Here is a 13,349-nt window from a genome sequence, read left to right on the forward strand (position 1 = left end):
CGCAAATCCGGCATCTCACGCCAGGTGAGGCGGCTCTCATTGTCCATTTAAATTCCCATTTCTCTTTACTTCCTCTCCTCACAGGCCTCCTCTGTTCAAATCAGCTGCTCTGATTCATCTCCACAGTGTTCCCTATACTGGATGGCTTTCAACCCGAGGATTAGACGGCAAAGATTTCTGGGGAAAGCAGAACCCGCAAAGTTAGACTGTCCTTGGGGCGCCTGGGTGGCTCAGTCGGCTGAGCGTCCGACTTCGGCTCAGGTCATGATCTCGTCGTTTGTGAGTTCAAGCCCCGCGTCGGGCTCTGCGCTGACAGCTCAGAGATTGGAACCTGCTTCAGATTCTGTGTCTCCTCTCTCTGTCCCTCCCCTACTCGTATTCTGTCTCTCTCTCTCTCTCTCTCTCAAAAATAAATAAAACAGCTCCATCTCTTTCTAGCAGTATTACTTTAGAAAAGCGTCTTAACTTCTCTGGGAGAATCAATAATACCTACTTCATAAGGGATATTGTGAAGAGTAAATGAGATCATATGTAAGGCAACCGGCCCAGTATAGAAGAGATTAATAAAGTTATAACTTTAAAACAAGGAGGGTGAACTTGGAGGGAATTTAATGAGGAAAGGGTGTGTGTGTGTGTGTGTGTGTGTGTGTGTGATATTGTGGTTTATAATAAGAAATATATATCTGGTCTTCAGCCACAGTTCCTGGCTCAAGTTCCCCAAACTCTTGGAATTTCCAAAGTAATAGGAACAAAAGGAGCATCTTGTGTAATAATACCTGATCTTTTGCCCTTAGCTCAGAGCAGTAAAGGTGAAGTGGGGTCTTGTTATTAATAACAGCCTCTTTCAACCACCCCTCCTGAGGCTAATGAGGCTACTTTTGGAAAATGCCTAGGTAACCCGAGGATGGAAGCTTGTCACCCACAGAACCAACCAGGTGATTAGACGGTTGAAACTTTCCATCCCATTGCCCGATGTCTAGGGAGGACAGAGGGGCTGGAGATTGCATTCCAGCACCAAAGGTCAATGACTTAATCAATTGTGTGATAATTTAATAAAGCCTCCATAAAAATCCCTGACCTATGCGGTATTCTCATTCAAGGTTGGTGACTGAGAATGTGAGTGTGACTCACTCACATGTGACTGACAATGTGAAAATATCCACGTGCCCAGAGGGTGGCCCACCCCAAACTCCACAGGGACAGAAGCCCCTGTGTTCGGGACCCTTCCGGACCTCATTCTGTGTATACCTCTTTATCCAGCTGTTCAGTCTATCCTTTAATATGCTATGTAATAAACTTGTATCTTTTAATATCCTATGTAATCAGGTGAGTAAACTGGTTTTCCCGAGTTCTGTGAGCTGCTCTAGCAAATTAATTAAACCCAAGGGAGATGTGGTGGGAACTCCCAGTTATAGTCAGTGGCAACACGGACTTGTGCTCAGCATCTGAAGTGGGAGCAGTCTGACAGGACTGAGCCCCAAACCTGTGGCATCTGATGCTATCTCTAGATAGGTGGTGTCAGCATTGAGTTCGATTTGTGGGACACCTTGGCGACTGGCTGGCTCAGCTGGTGGGGCATGTTGACTCTTGATCTCAGGGTTGTGGGCTCAAGCCCCACGTTGGGTGTAGAGATGACTTAAACAAAAATAAAAGAAGATCTTAAAAAAAAAATTTCTGGGACACGCTGCCAGCATCTGCTGAGAATTAGAGAACTGCTTGCTGGTGTTAGAAAACACATGTCAGAGGGGCGCCTGGGTGGCTCAGTTGGTTAAGCGTCCGACTTTGGCTCAGGTCATGATCTTGCGGTCTGTGAGTTTGAGCCCTGTGTTGGGCTCTGTGCTGACGGCTCAGAGCCTGGAGCCTGTTTCGGATTCTGTGTCTCCCTCTCTCTGACCCTCCCCCGTTCATGCTCGGTCTCTCTCTCTCTCAAAAATAAATAAAAACGTTAAAAAAAAATAAAAAAAAAAAAAGAAAACACATGTCAGAAAAGATATCTGTGAAAAAATCTACAGCAGACCTCATATTTACCAGTATGAGTAAACATTTTAGCAGTAAAATGTCAAAAGCATTCTTTAAGACCAGGAACAAGATATGTACGTCAGCTTCACCTCCCTTATTTAATGTTGTGTTGAACATCTTGACCCGGGCAATAAAACAAGATAAAGGTAAAAACTATATAGGAATTAGAAATAATTTTTTTAAAAAGTGTTCTTGTTTGCAGGTGATCGATTACTTATGTAGAACACCAAAAAGAATCTACAAATAAATAATTAGAATTAATAAAGATTTCACTTGGTTCCTAGGTAAAACCAACATGCAAAAAATCAATTGTATTTCTATACATTAGCAATAAGAAATTAAAAAGTGAAGATTTAAAGATATCTTTAAAAAGCAACAAAAGGAAATTCCTAGAAATAAATCAAGTCCTTTAAGAAGATAATTATAAAACTTTATTCAAAGACATTAAAGAATACCTAAACAAACAGAAAGATTTACCATATTCTTGGACATGAAGAGTCAACATTGTTAATATGGCAATTCCCCTATATTGATTGATAACTTCAAAGCATCTCAGTTAGGATTCCAACAGGATTTTTCATAGAATTTGACAAGTTAAATCTAAAACTTAGGTAGAAAAACAAAGGCCCAGGAATAAATGAGGCTCTGGCTGAAGAGTAAGGTGAAAGACTGATCCTATTAAATATCAAGACATAAAACCTCTAGAAACTAAGGATGTGTAGCATCAGCCCAGGAACAGACACATAAATGGTGTCTTTATTGATAAAGAGTCATCACCACAGATCAGAAGGAAAAGGGTGGGCTACTTAACTAAATGGTGCCCAAACAATAAGATATTCATACAGAAAGAAAAAAAAAATGCAAAATTGGATCCTTAGCTCATACTATATAAAACTCAATTCTAGGTGGATTAAAAACTTCAACATGCAAAACACAACCATAAAACATCTAGAACAACATAAATGGAACATCTCTTTTTTTGCTTTAGGATAAGAAAAAATGTTTTTACCCAAGACACCAAAACACACTGTAAATAAAATGACTGATAAACCAGCTATATTAAAACTAAGAACACCTGTTCTTTGAAAGACACATAAAAAGAATGAAAAGAGAATCCATAAATACAGAGAACATATTTGTTTCACATATAATGGGCAAAGGAGTCATATTCAGAATATATTAATAATTCCTACAAATCAATAAGAAAAAGACAAAGAACCCAAGAGAAGACTAGGCAAAAGGCTTGACAAGACTTTCACAGAAAATGAAGTACACAGAAAATAAATACATGAGAGCGCCGAATCCTAACCACTAGACCACCAGGGAGCGACAGAAAATAAATACATGAGAGCGCCGAATCCTAACCACTAGACCACCAGGGAGCGACAGAAAATAAATACATGAAAAGTTGCTTCTTATGAGCGGATTAATACAAATCATGAGGGCCTATTTCATTCTCACCAGATTAACAATAACAAAAATTTAGCTGGACGGGACCCAGTGCCATTAAGTCCTGCCTCAGGGCCTTTGTGTATACGGCTTTCCCCCTGTGCCTGGAATACTTTTCCTTCAAATCTTCATAAGGTTCCTCCTCCTTTCCCCCATATAGTTGTCACTATCTTGCAGAACATTTTGAAAGCAAGTTGCTGACATCAGGACACTTCACCCCTAAATATTTCCATAAGTGTCTCCTAAGATTCTCCCACTAAACCTTAATACCATTCACATAACACCCAGGAAATGAACAACCTTTGCCTAATAACATCTACCACATAGTCTGTATTCTAATTTCCAAGCATTCAGTCTTTTGAAGGTCTCATTACACATCATATCAAAAATGTGAAAATGTACACCTAGTACTGCTTTTCTGAAAACTTTTAAAAATGATTTAGCTCTGAGTAAACAATTTAATGTGTCATCAGTTTCTCAGCAAACATGGTACATGGGCCTTTTAAAGGGAAATAATCTAATGTCCTAATTGTTTTCAAATATAATTTTACTATTTTATGAATATTAACATTTATCAATTAATAATATAAGTATAATTTTTAGTTTGTAGACATTTAATTAAATGTTTCTTAATTTTATTTTTATGTTTTGAGGTCAATCCTCTTTTTTTTTTTTTTTTTAAGGTCTCAGTAATGTTTGTAGGTTTTGGGGAAGTTCCTTAGTCCTCCGCATGGTGGGAATGCTGCCCAATGGATAAAGAGAGCTTGCTGGGGGCAGGATAGGAGAGGGTGACTCAGCAGGCAGCCTCCAAGATAGAAACAGACTTAGCCCAGAACCTCCTCCTCCCTGAGGCAGCTACTGTTGTCCAAGTTCCAAAAACTGGACTGACGTGAGAAGTCCTGAGGCTCAGAGAGGAAGCAAGGGTGAGAAAGAAAAGCTGCTTCTAAGAGACATCGGTTTCCTGCCTATGGAGCCTGGCGTTAATGGGTCTCCTCGGAGGGAAAAAACCTTTAAGAAATAACAAGAGGTAGTCTGAGCAAGCTTCTTCTTCTTTTTTTAATGTTTATTTTATTTTTGAGGGACAGAGAGAGAGAAAAAAAAACACAAGAGGGGGAGGGGCAGCGAAAGGGGTATAGAGGATCCGAAGCGGACGTCACACTGAGAGCCCGATGTGGGGCTCGAACTCACAAACCACGAGATCATGATCTGAGCCAAAATCTGATGCTCAACAGACTGACCCACCCACGCGCCCCAGAGGTAGTCTGGGCAAGCTTCTGCACTCTGTTCAGAGACTCCAGATGGGGGCCCATGGTTTAGAAGAGTTCAGCGGTTTTTTGAGTGTTTTGTTTCTTGGAGGATATCTGAAATCAAGGGTACCTAATTTGAATTCAGTTCATAAGGCCAAAAAAAGATTCTGGGTGTAGGAAATTTGGATATGAAGGGAGACATGAGACAAGACAGAAGTTTGGATTAGAAACTGCTTTGTCAGATGCAGAATGAAGTCCCACTGATGCTAAGTAGATTTCATTAGTATAAGTCAATCTAATAATAACTGTTTTAAGGCATAAAGGGGGCAGGTTTTACTGATCCCGTTTTGCAGATTGGGAAACTGAGTCCGAGCAGTGTAACATGGCTTGTAGGAGTCTTGCCAAGATTCAGCTGGAACTGGAACTTCCTTGCCATCAGGATACAAGAGAGGAAAATGAGGACTTCTACTTTGAGTTCTTTATCATCTTTAAATTAAGAAAAGCTGCTTTGTTTTGTTAAGCTTAGCAAAGGAGTTAAAAGCAGAGTGACTTCATTTTTACTTCCATGTAACAAAACTCCCAGAAGACACATGTCCTCCGCAAAGTCTTAATGTAATGTTACTACAGCGCGTGCTGGGAATGAATTGCTCATTGTCACCAAGCATGACTCAACCATCACATCAGGAAATTTTTTCCTCTTGAAAGCCCTTGGAGCCAAATTATTATAGAATCAAGAGGAATCGCTTAAGAATATGAGTGATTTCTAAATGGCGAACACTTTGGGAACGAGGGTGATTGTGGAGGAAACAAATGACAAATACTAGATACGGTGAAGATGTGGAGACAATACGTAATCAAGGCTGCTATAAGCAGAATTAATGAAAAACTTGTTCCTGCTCCTTCCAGGAGGGAGGGACGGAACAGAGCACGCTCACCAGGGACCCTGAAGCAGGGCCTCCTGACTCCGCCCCTTTCCACGCAGTAAAGGCTCCTAGCCACAAAGCCGAGAAGCTGGAGACACCGTGCGGCGCCGTCTGGGCAGGTCGTTTTCCAACCCGCTGGCAGAGTGTTCACGTCAGTGGTTTTCCAACTCTTGAGACCCTACATCCTTATCAGGAAAAGCATGTGAGCCAGCGCTTCCAATGCACGTTTACTGGTTCACCTAAATTATAATCACAGACTGTACTGATAGCAAGAAACGTACACAAAACAGAAACTTAAGGGATGAAGTGAAACAAAGAATGTTTTTAAAGAATTATTTTACGGGTGCCTGGATGGCTCAGTGGGTTGAGCCGCCAACTTCGGCTCAGGTCATGATCTCCCAGTTTGTGAGCTGGAGCCCCACGTCTGGCTCTCTGCTGTCAGCCCAGATCCTGCTCTGAATCCTCTGTCCACCTCCCCCCACTTGCACTCTCTCTCTCTCAAAAATAAATAAACATTTAAAAAAATCTTAAAAAAAAAAGAAGTATTTGATTTCACTTAACCACACAAAACCTTTTTATTCTCTGTCACCCACATACAAAGGCCTATTTTGCTAATAATAAATATGCTTTATTATTTTGAAGATCTTTGTCTAATACTTCCTGATTAAGCAAGGCGAAGATCTATTTCTAAATCCAGTTTATGTTGATACTTGCAATGACTATCGGAGACAAAAAGAAAAAAGGAAAAAAAAAAACAACCTCACAAAGATTCTTGGGTCCAAATAGAAGGACATCATGACCAGGCTTATTAAACCCTGCTGCCGAGTTTTCAATTCCATCTGTCAACTATGCAAAGGTTTTTACCGAAATTCATTTGCTAGATTTCCATCTCCCCATTTTGTTCTTGCAAACTAACTGGATGTTGCATTTATATTTTTAACGAATGGATCCATAGCCCAGGGTAAGTCCTAGTTTGGAGGATTCGTAAACAGAATGGGAAATTCTAGCTTTTAAAATTGTTACTGGGCAGGGCACCTGGGCAGCTCAGTCGTGAAGCATCTGACTTTGGCTCAGGTCCTGATCTAATGGTTTGTTAGTTTGGGTCCCACATTGGGTGAAATCAAACCCCACTTGAGGTGAGCTTGTGCCCCACTTGGGGTGAGCTGGAGCCTCTCTTGAGGTGAGCATGAGCCCTGCATCCGGTGAGCACAAGTCCTGCTTCCGGAACAATAGCCCTGCTTCCGGTGAGCTCTTCTCTCTCTCTCTCTCTCTCTCTCTCTCTCTCTCTCTCTCTCTCTCTCCCCCCTCTGCCCCCTCCCCATTCTCTCTCTGCTCCTCTCTCACTTGTGCCCCCTCTCTCTCCCTCTTAAAATAGAATAGAATAAAAAAAGTTACTGGACAGAGGATCAGGTCCAAACTTAGTGACTGCTGGCCACTTGAAAGCCAATACTAAAGAAGATGACAGACTAACATCCCAAAGACCATCTTCTCAGTCCAGGTGAAGCAGAGAGCTTTTAATTTTTTTTTTTATACGTTTATTTATTTTTGAGAGAGAGAGAGAGAAAGAAGGGGAGGGGCAGAGAGGGAGGGAGACACAGAATCCAAAGCAGGTTCTGGGCTCTGAACCGTCAGCACAGAAACCAATGTGGGGCTCAAACTCTTGAACGGAACCTGAAGTCAGACGCTCAACCGAGCCACCCAGGCACCCCAAGCAGGGGGCTTTTAAGGGGAAAGTAACAGGAAATGGTGAGGGGGCTACTTGCAAGAGAAACTAGTGCTCCATAGTTAATCATTTGTACTTGACAAGGCTTCCAGATTACTCTGCTCTGCCAGTAATCAAGGCTCCCAGGTGTTTCAGTAAAGGATACTTCTGCAGCCCAATAAACAGCCTCCTGGCGAGGCAGTCCAGACTCTCCACCCTCTCCACTTCCATGCAAGAATCAAGGCTCCCAGGTGTCTTTTATTGAGGATACCATGGCCAGTGGCAGCTGTTTTAAAGTGCAGTCAGACCTTAACTTCCAGAAAGTCTGGCTCTTTGTTCCTCAAGGCCAGCGTCTGTGGGATCTCAAGGGAAATAGATTAGTTCTGCTACAAACTACCGGGTTTAGGTCAGCAAACAACGAATGTGTAAGCTTAACCCTCCAGACCAGTTGGAACAAAATGTTGAGATAGCATTTTTACAGGTGACAAAGACTTTAGAAACAAAAGCACACCAGATGGAAACATTTCCAAACAGCAATTAGGAAGAGAGATTAAGGGTGTTGGTGTTCCTAAAAATAACTATTAAGTAGGAAATGTATTTCTTGGTATGAAATACATTCAGACGCTTGTACTATAGAAGTGATCAACAATTTGAACCACGTCTCTTTGTGAAAGAAAAATGTGTGGTGCGTCTTTCACTTTGATAAGTCTTTTAATTACTGTGTCGTGAGATAACCACTGAATCATCCAAATAGCATAAAACATTTTTATGGTCACTCACTGTGATGTTTTGTTTTTTTTTTTTTAAGTCCACAAGCTTAACAGGCCTCCTTGCACACTCAGAGTTTATATCTCCTCCCCTTAAGCCCAGGCAGGTTTTTGTGACTAGGGCAGGACTTCTGAGCTAAGTTAGAAACCCCCTAGGGCTTCTGCAGGTTTGTCTTGGGCCACTTAGTCTGGGTGTCCTTGGCCACCGTATAAGAAGCCTGGCTCCCTTGAGGCCACCATGCAGAGATTCCAGAGAGAGAGAGAGAGTGATGCCAGATGAGCACCAGCTGTGCCTTCCCAAGTGTGGGCTTAGGGTCCCCCCTGCTCTGCCTTGAGAAAGACCCAAGCCAGAACTGCCTGGCTGGACCACTGTCTATTCCTGACCCACCACAACAGTGAGAGACAACAAGTGATTGTGGTTTTATCTACTAAGTCTTGGACAACATTGTTATGTAACAATAGATATCACACAGTAGTAACCCATTTCATTCTCACAGTGGCCATCTTGTTATTGTCATACCCCTTTTGAAAAACATTTTTTAATGTTTATTTATTTTTGAGAGGGGTGGGGAGGGGCAGAGACAGAGAATCCCAAGCAGGCTTTTCACTGCCAGAACAAGGCTAGATGTACTCAAACCAACGAACGTGAGATCATCACCTGAGCCGAAATTGGATGCTGAACTGACTGAGCCACCCAGGGGCCCCTGTCAGCCCCCTTTTAAAGATGAGGGGACGTGGAGGCAGTGACAGATTTCACCATTAGAATATCTGGGATTCAATCCCCATGTGGTAGGACCTCGGGGTCTACCTGCGACGTGTCTCGGAAAGAAGAGAAAAAACACAAGGGTAAAAGGCAGTGCAAACAACAGATCTGGGTGGGAGACTAGATGTGGGAGATGAGGGAAAGGGGAGCCTCAGGTAGAACCTGGAAGTTTGGAGGAAACAACGGAGAAAATATAAGTTTGTGGGAGGAGGTTTATGCGTTTGGATTTGGCCATGTTTATTGGGTGTGTCACTGGTACCTCTAAAGGAATTCAGGGGCAGTCAAGGCCCTGCAAAGCGGGTTTGGGTAAGCAAGTGCCTTCTGAAGAGGAGATCATAAAGGGAAAGACTGTTCAGCCAGGAAGAAAAAAACAGAGGAATAAGGGCAAAGGCTTAAAGAGTGCCTCTTGTCTGGTTTATGACACTACAAAGACAGGAAAAACAGCAGCCAAGAGAAATGCCCAGGTGTTGTGGCAGAGACTCTTAAATATGGGGAACGGAGGGTTGCTGGAGGTGTTGTGGGAGGGGAATGGGCTAAATGGGTAAGGGGCTTAAGGAATCTACTCCTGAAATTATTATTGCCCCATGTGCTAACTTGGATGTAAATTATAAAAAATAAATAAATTATAGAAAGTAAAAAATAACTAACTAAATAAATAAATTTTAAAGATTAAAAAAAAATAAACCTCTCAAGAGATGAGGAATAGCAATATGAAAAAAATCCCTAATTGCTCCAGAGGGATACAAAACAACAGTGGAACAAATGGGAAGACCCAACATGACCTTGAACAGGAAGGCTCAAAGCATAAAGATAGCAATTCTCTTTAACCTCAAAGTTGAACATAGATTTAATAAAAAACACTAGCAGGATTTTCTTGTTGTTTTGGCTTTCAATCTTAAACTAATTCTGAGTTGGAAAAATAAGCAACAACCATGAAAACTTTGGAAAAAGATAATAAAAGCAGAACTAATCCTACCAGATTTTAAAATAATATCCTATAATTATTAAAACAAATGGCACATGAATAGGTAGATGAATGGAACAACAGGGAAGATCCAGCAATAAGCCCAAATACATACAGAATTTAGGAAACAACCAAGTTGGCACCTCAAGTTCAAGGGGAGAGGATAGATTATTCAAAACACAGTGTTAGACCAAGTAGGTGTCATCTAAAAAGAAAAAGTTGGATTCACATCTCATATGTTTCACTGAAATAAATTTCAAATGGATCAAACATTTATACGTGGAAAAAAAAAACTATAAAAGTACTACAAGAAACCATGTGAGAATTCTTATCCTGAAACACAGAAGGTTTTTCTAATTGGGACACAAAACTAAAATCATAAAAAAGACTGTTAGGTTTGACAAATTAAAATTATTATATTCATGCCAAAACCATTATAAATATTCAATTGGCAAAGAGCACACTAGAAAAAAAAGATTTAAAACACCTATCACAAAAAAGTTAATTTCCCCAATATATAAAGTATTCCTACAAATCAGTAAAAAGAAAAAAAAAAAGGACAAAGGATATGAACACACAATTCAACAGAAAAGGAAATATAAATGGCTATTAAAAAGATGTTCAACCCTATTCACAATAAGAGAAATGCAAATTTTCACTATCGATCTGCAAAGATCAAAAACTTTGAGAACAGACTGCATTGGTGAGAGTGTAAGGAAACAATGACTCTTCCCATTGCCAGTGCAACCTCTGAGGAGGGCAATTAGAAATTCCACCGGTGGGGTGTCTGGGTAGGTCAGTCGATCAAGCGTCTGACTTCAGCTCAGGTCATGATCTCATGGTTCGTGAGTTGGAGCCCCACATCGAGCTCACTGCTGTCAGCATGGAGCCTGCTTTGGATCCTCTGCCCTCCTCTCTCTGCCCATCCCCCACTCAGGCTCGCTCTCTCCCTCTCTCTCTCAAAAATGAATAAATATTAAAAAATTTAAAAAAAGGAAATCCCACCCACAAATGCATAGACCTTTCATCTAGCAATGCCACTTCTAGGAATTTGCCCTTCAGATATATTCACACTTATACAAAGTGATTTATGTAAAAGATTACTCATCTCAATGTTGTCTGTAATAGCAAAAGACTGGAAACAACCTAAATGTCCATCAATAGAGAGGGCTGTCTAAATAAATTATGGCTAAAAGAATTCCATGAGGCCTAAGTGAGAATGATGCCTATATATTTTAATATGAACTCATCTTCAGGATATTTTGTTGTTATGTAAAGCAACAACAAATTTATGATCCTGGTTGTTTGTGATGGAAGAACCAGGGGGCTGAGAGGACTGGGAAGGAGACTTCACTGTTTACTCGTTTGTACATGGTCCGAATCCTGAACCATGTGAATGTACCTTCTGTGGAAAATCTAATCAAAAAGAAGCCCTTGCCATATTTTATAGATAAATAAAACTCTCAAAGGATTGAGGAGCCAAGAGAAGTAATGAAATGCTTTTGTACATTCTGTTAATTCTATGGAATAAGTACCAAAATGAAAATTCAATGTTTGTTTTAGTACTTAAAGAATGCTCCAGGACTCGAAGAAAAATACACAAAATCTGCTGTAATTAAAGTTAAATTATTTCAAAGTGCCTGGATGGTTGGGGTGACTCAGTCAGTTGAGTGTCCGACTCTTGGTTTCAGCTCAGGTCATGATCTCGCCGTTCATGAGTTTGAGCCCGGAGTAGGGCTCCACATTGACAGTGCAAAGCCTGCTTGGGATTCTCTCTCTCCCTCCCGCTCCCTCTCTCTCTCTCAAAATAAATAAATAAACTTAAAAAAAATAAATACTTTTTAAAAAAGTATAAACAACTAATAGCATCAGGGTATTAAGTTAATAATTTTAAATGAGAAGTTTCATCTGACTCAAAATTTTGAAAAATACGTCCAGAAATGACAGATCACAGGAATCAAACTTTTGATATAGGCAAAGTAAAGCAATACAATAATCCAAAAAATAAGGCTAAAAACATTCATTTTAAAAACATCTAGCTACATACATGAATGCAGTGTGTAGCTCTAGAGAAGAACCATACTAACAGCTTTGTGAAATTAAATTTATTACCTTAGCCTTAACAACATATTTAATTAGTCTTCAACTCCTGGGGATTTTAACCCTGAAGCGTCTCCAATCTATATTCTTTTCCCAATGTCCCAGTGAAACCTCTTTTTTAGGTTCTTATGGTAAATTACCTGGCCACCATGGCTCCATTCCTACATACCCTTCCCATTGCTACTGGAATTTCTAGCATAAATCTGGTGGTCCCACTCACCACTTTGCCTTAACACTTTAGTTATCCATTGCCTTTATAGTAAAGCTCAAATGTTTTCATGTGGCTATCCTTTTTTCCTTTCCTTCTCCAAAATCACGCCCCCCCCCCCCGCCAAATATCCAAATATGGAAACGATCTAGTTGATTTTTTTTTTTTTTCTTTTAGGCTATTGGTCCTGGACTGGGTATCTAACACTAGCCAGGCCAAAAACAGTCCATTCCAGAAATATCGACTCAGGACTGACAATCAGTTCATCTCTCTTTGAATGCCTGCAGCATACAAAAGTTCAGAAGCAGTGTCCACATTTTCTGCCAACTGAACCAGGAAAGGGGAGAAATCCAGTTATAAAAGAGAGAGAATGAGGATGTGCAGAGAAGCTTGAGGCCAGAGTTAGGAAACTGAGTGCTCAATCCCAGCTTTTCTTTGAGTCCAGCTGCATCCCTGTCCTGGAGTCCAGTGGGACAAGTCAAACCCTTCTCAATAAATCTCCGCTACGAGGCTAGTTCAAACAGAGTTTCTGATACCTGCACCAAAGTCAGTCCTAATCTACTCCCCTACCCAGTACATGACAACATGGCGGCTCAACCACAACCTGTCTTGACAGCCTTGTTTCCCACTGTTCTCACCAGCCCTTCATTTAACCGCACTCACTCCCCTGCATCAAAGTCAAAACATGGCTCCATTCTCTGTGCTCATTGTCCTAAGTAGTTGTCTCCTTGATTACATTTACCATGTTATCGTATAGAATTCCCGCTCATTTATATATTATTTTATAAGTTCAAGGACACAGTCTTATTCGTTTACATAGCTCAATGCCCAACACAACTGAAAAACATACGGCAAGTACTTAACAAATGTTTGATAAATCAGATTATTCAAATCAATTAGTTCTTGCTACATAGGCTCTGCAAATTTGCCCCCGAAAGACCTGACCAACTTACTGTTTTAATATCTGATTAAGAAAGCAGTCTTTCATGAAGAATGTAATTTTCTGTTTCAACAGAAGAATAACTTATGTGTGAAATAAACTGACCAGGTAAAGTAGTATCAACTTCAGAGATCCCAAGTCCCCATCTACACTCTCCTAAAGGGCCTGAATCAGTGACTTGAATGTAGAAATTGCAATCTTATACCTACAATGCACTTCCTTCTCTTTTTTCTCATATATTTTATAATTATTCATTCTGTTAAATTG

The sequence above is a fragment of the Acinonyx jubatus genome, chromosome B1 (assembly GCF_027475565.1).
Source record: "Acinonyx jubatus isolate Ajub_Pintada_27869175 chromosome B1, VMU_Ajub_asm_v1.0, whole genome shotgun sequence".
Lineage (NCBI taxonomy): Eukaryota > Metazoa > Chordata > Mammalia > Carnivora > Felidae > Acinonyx > Acinonyx jubatus.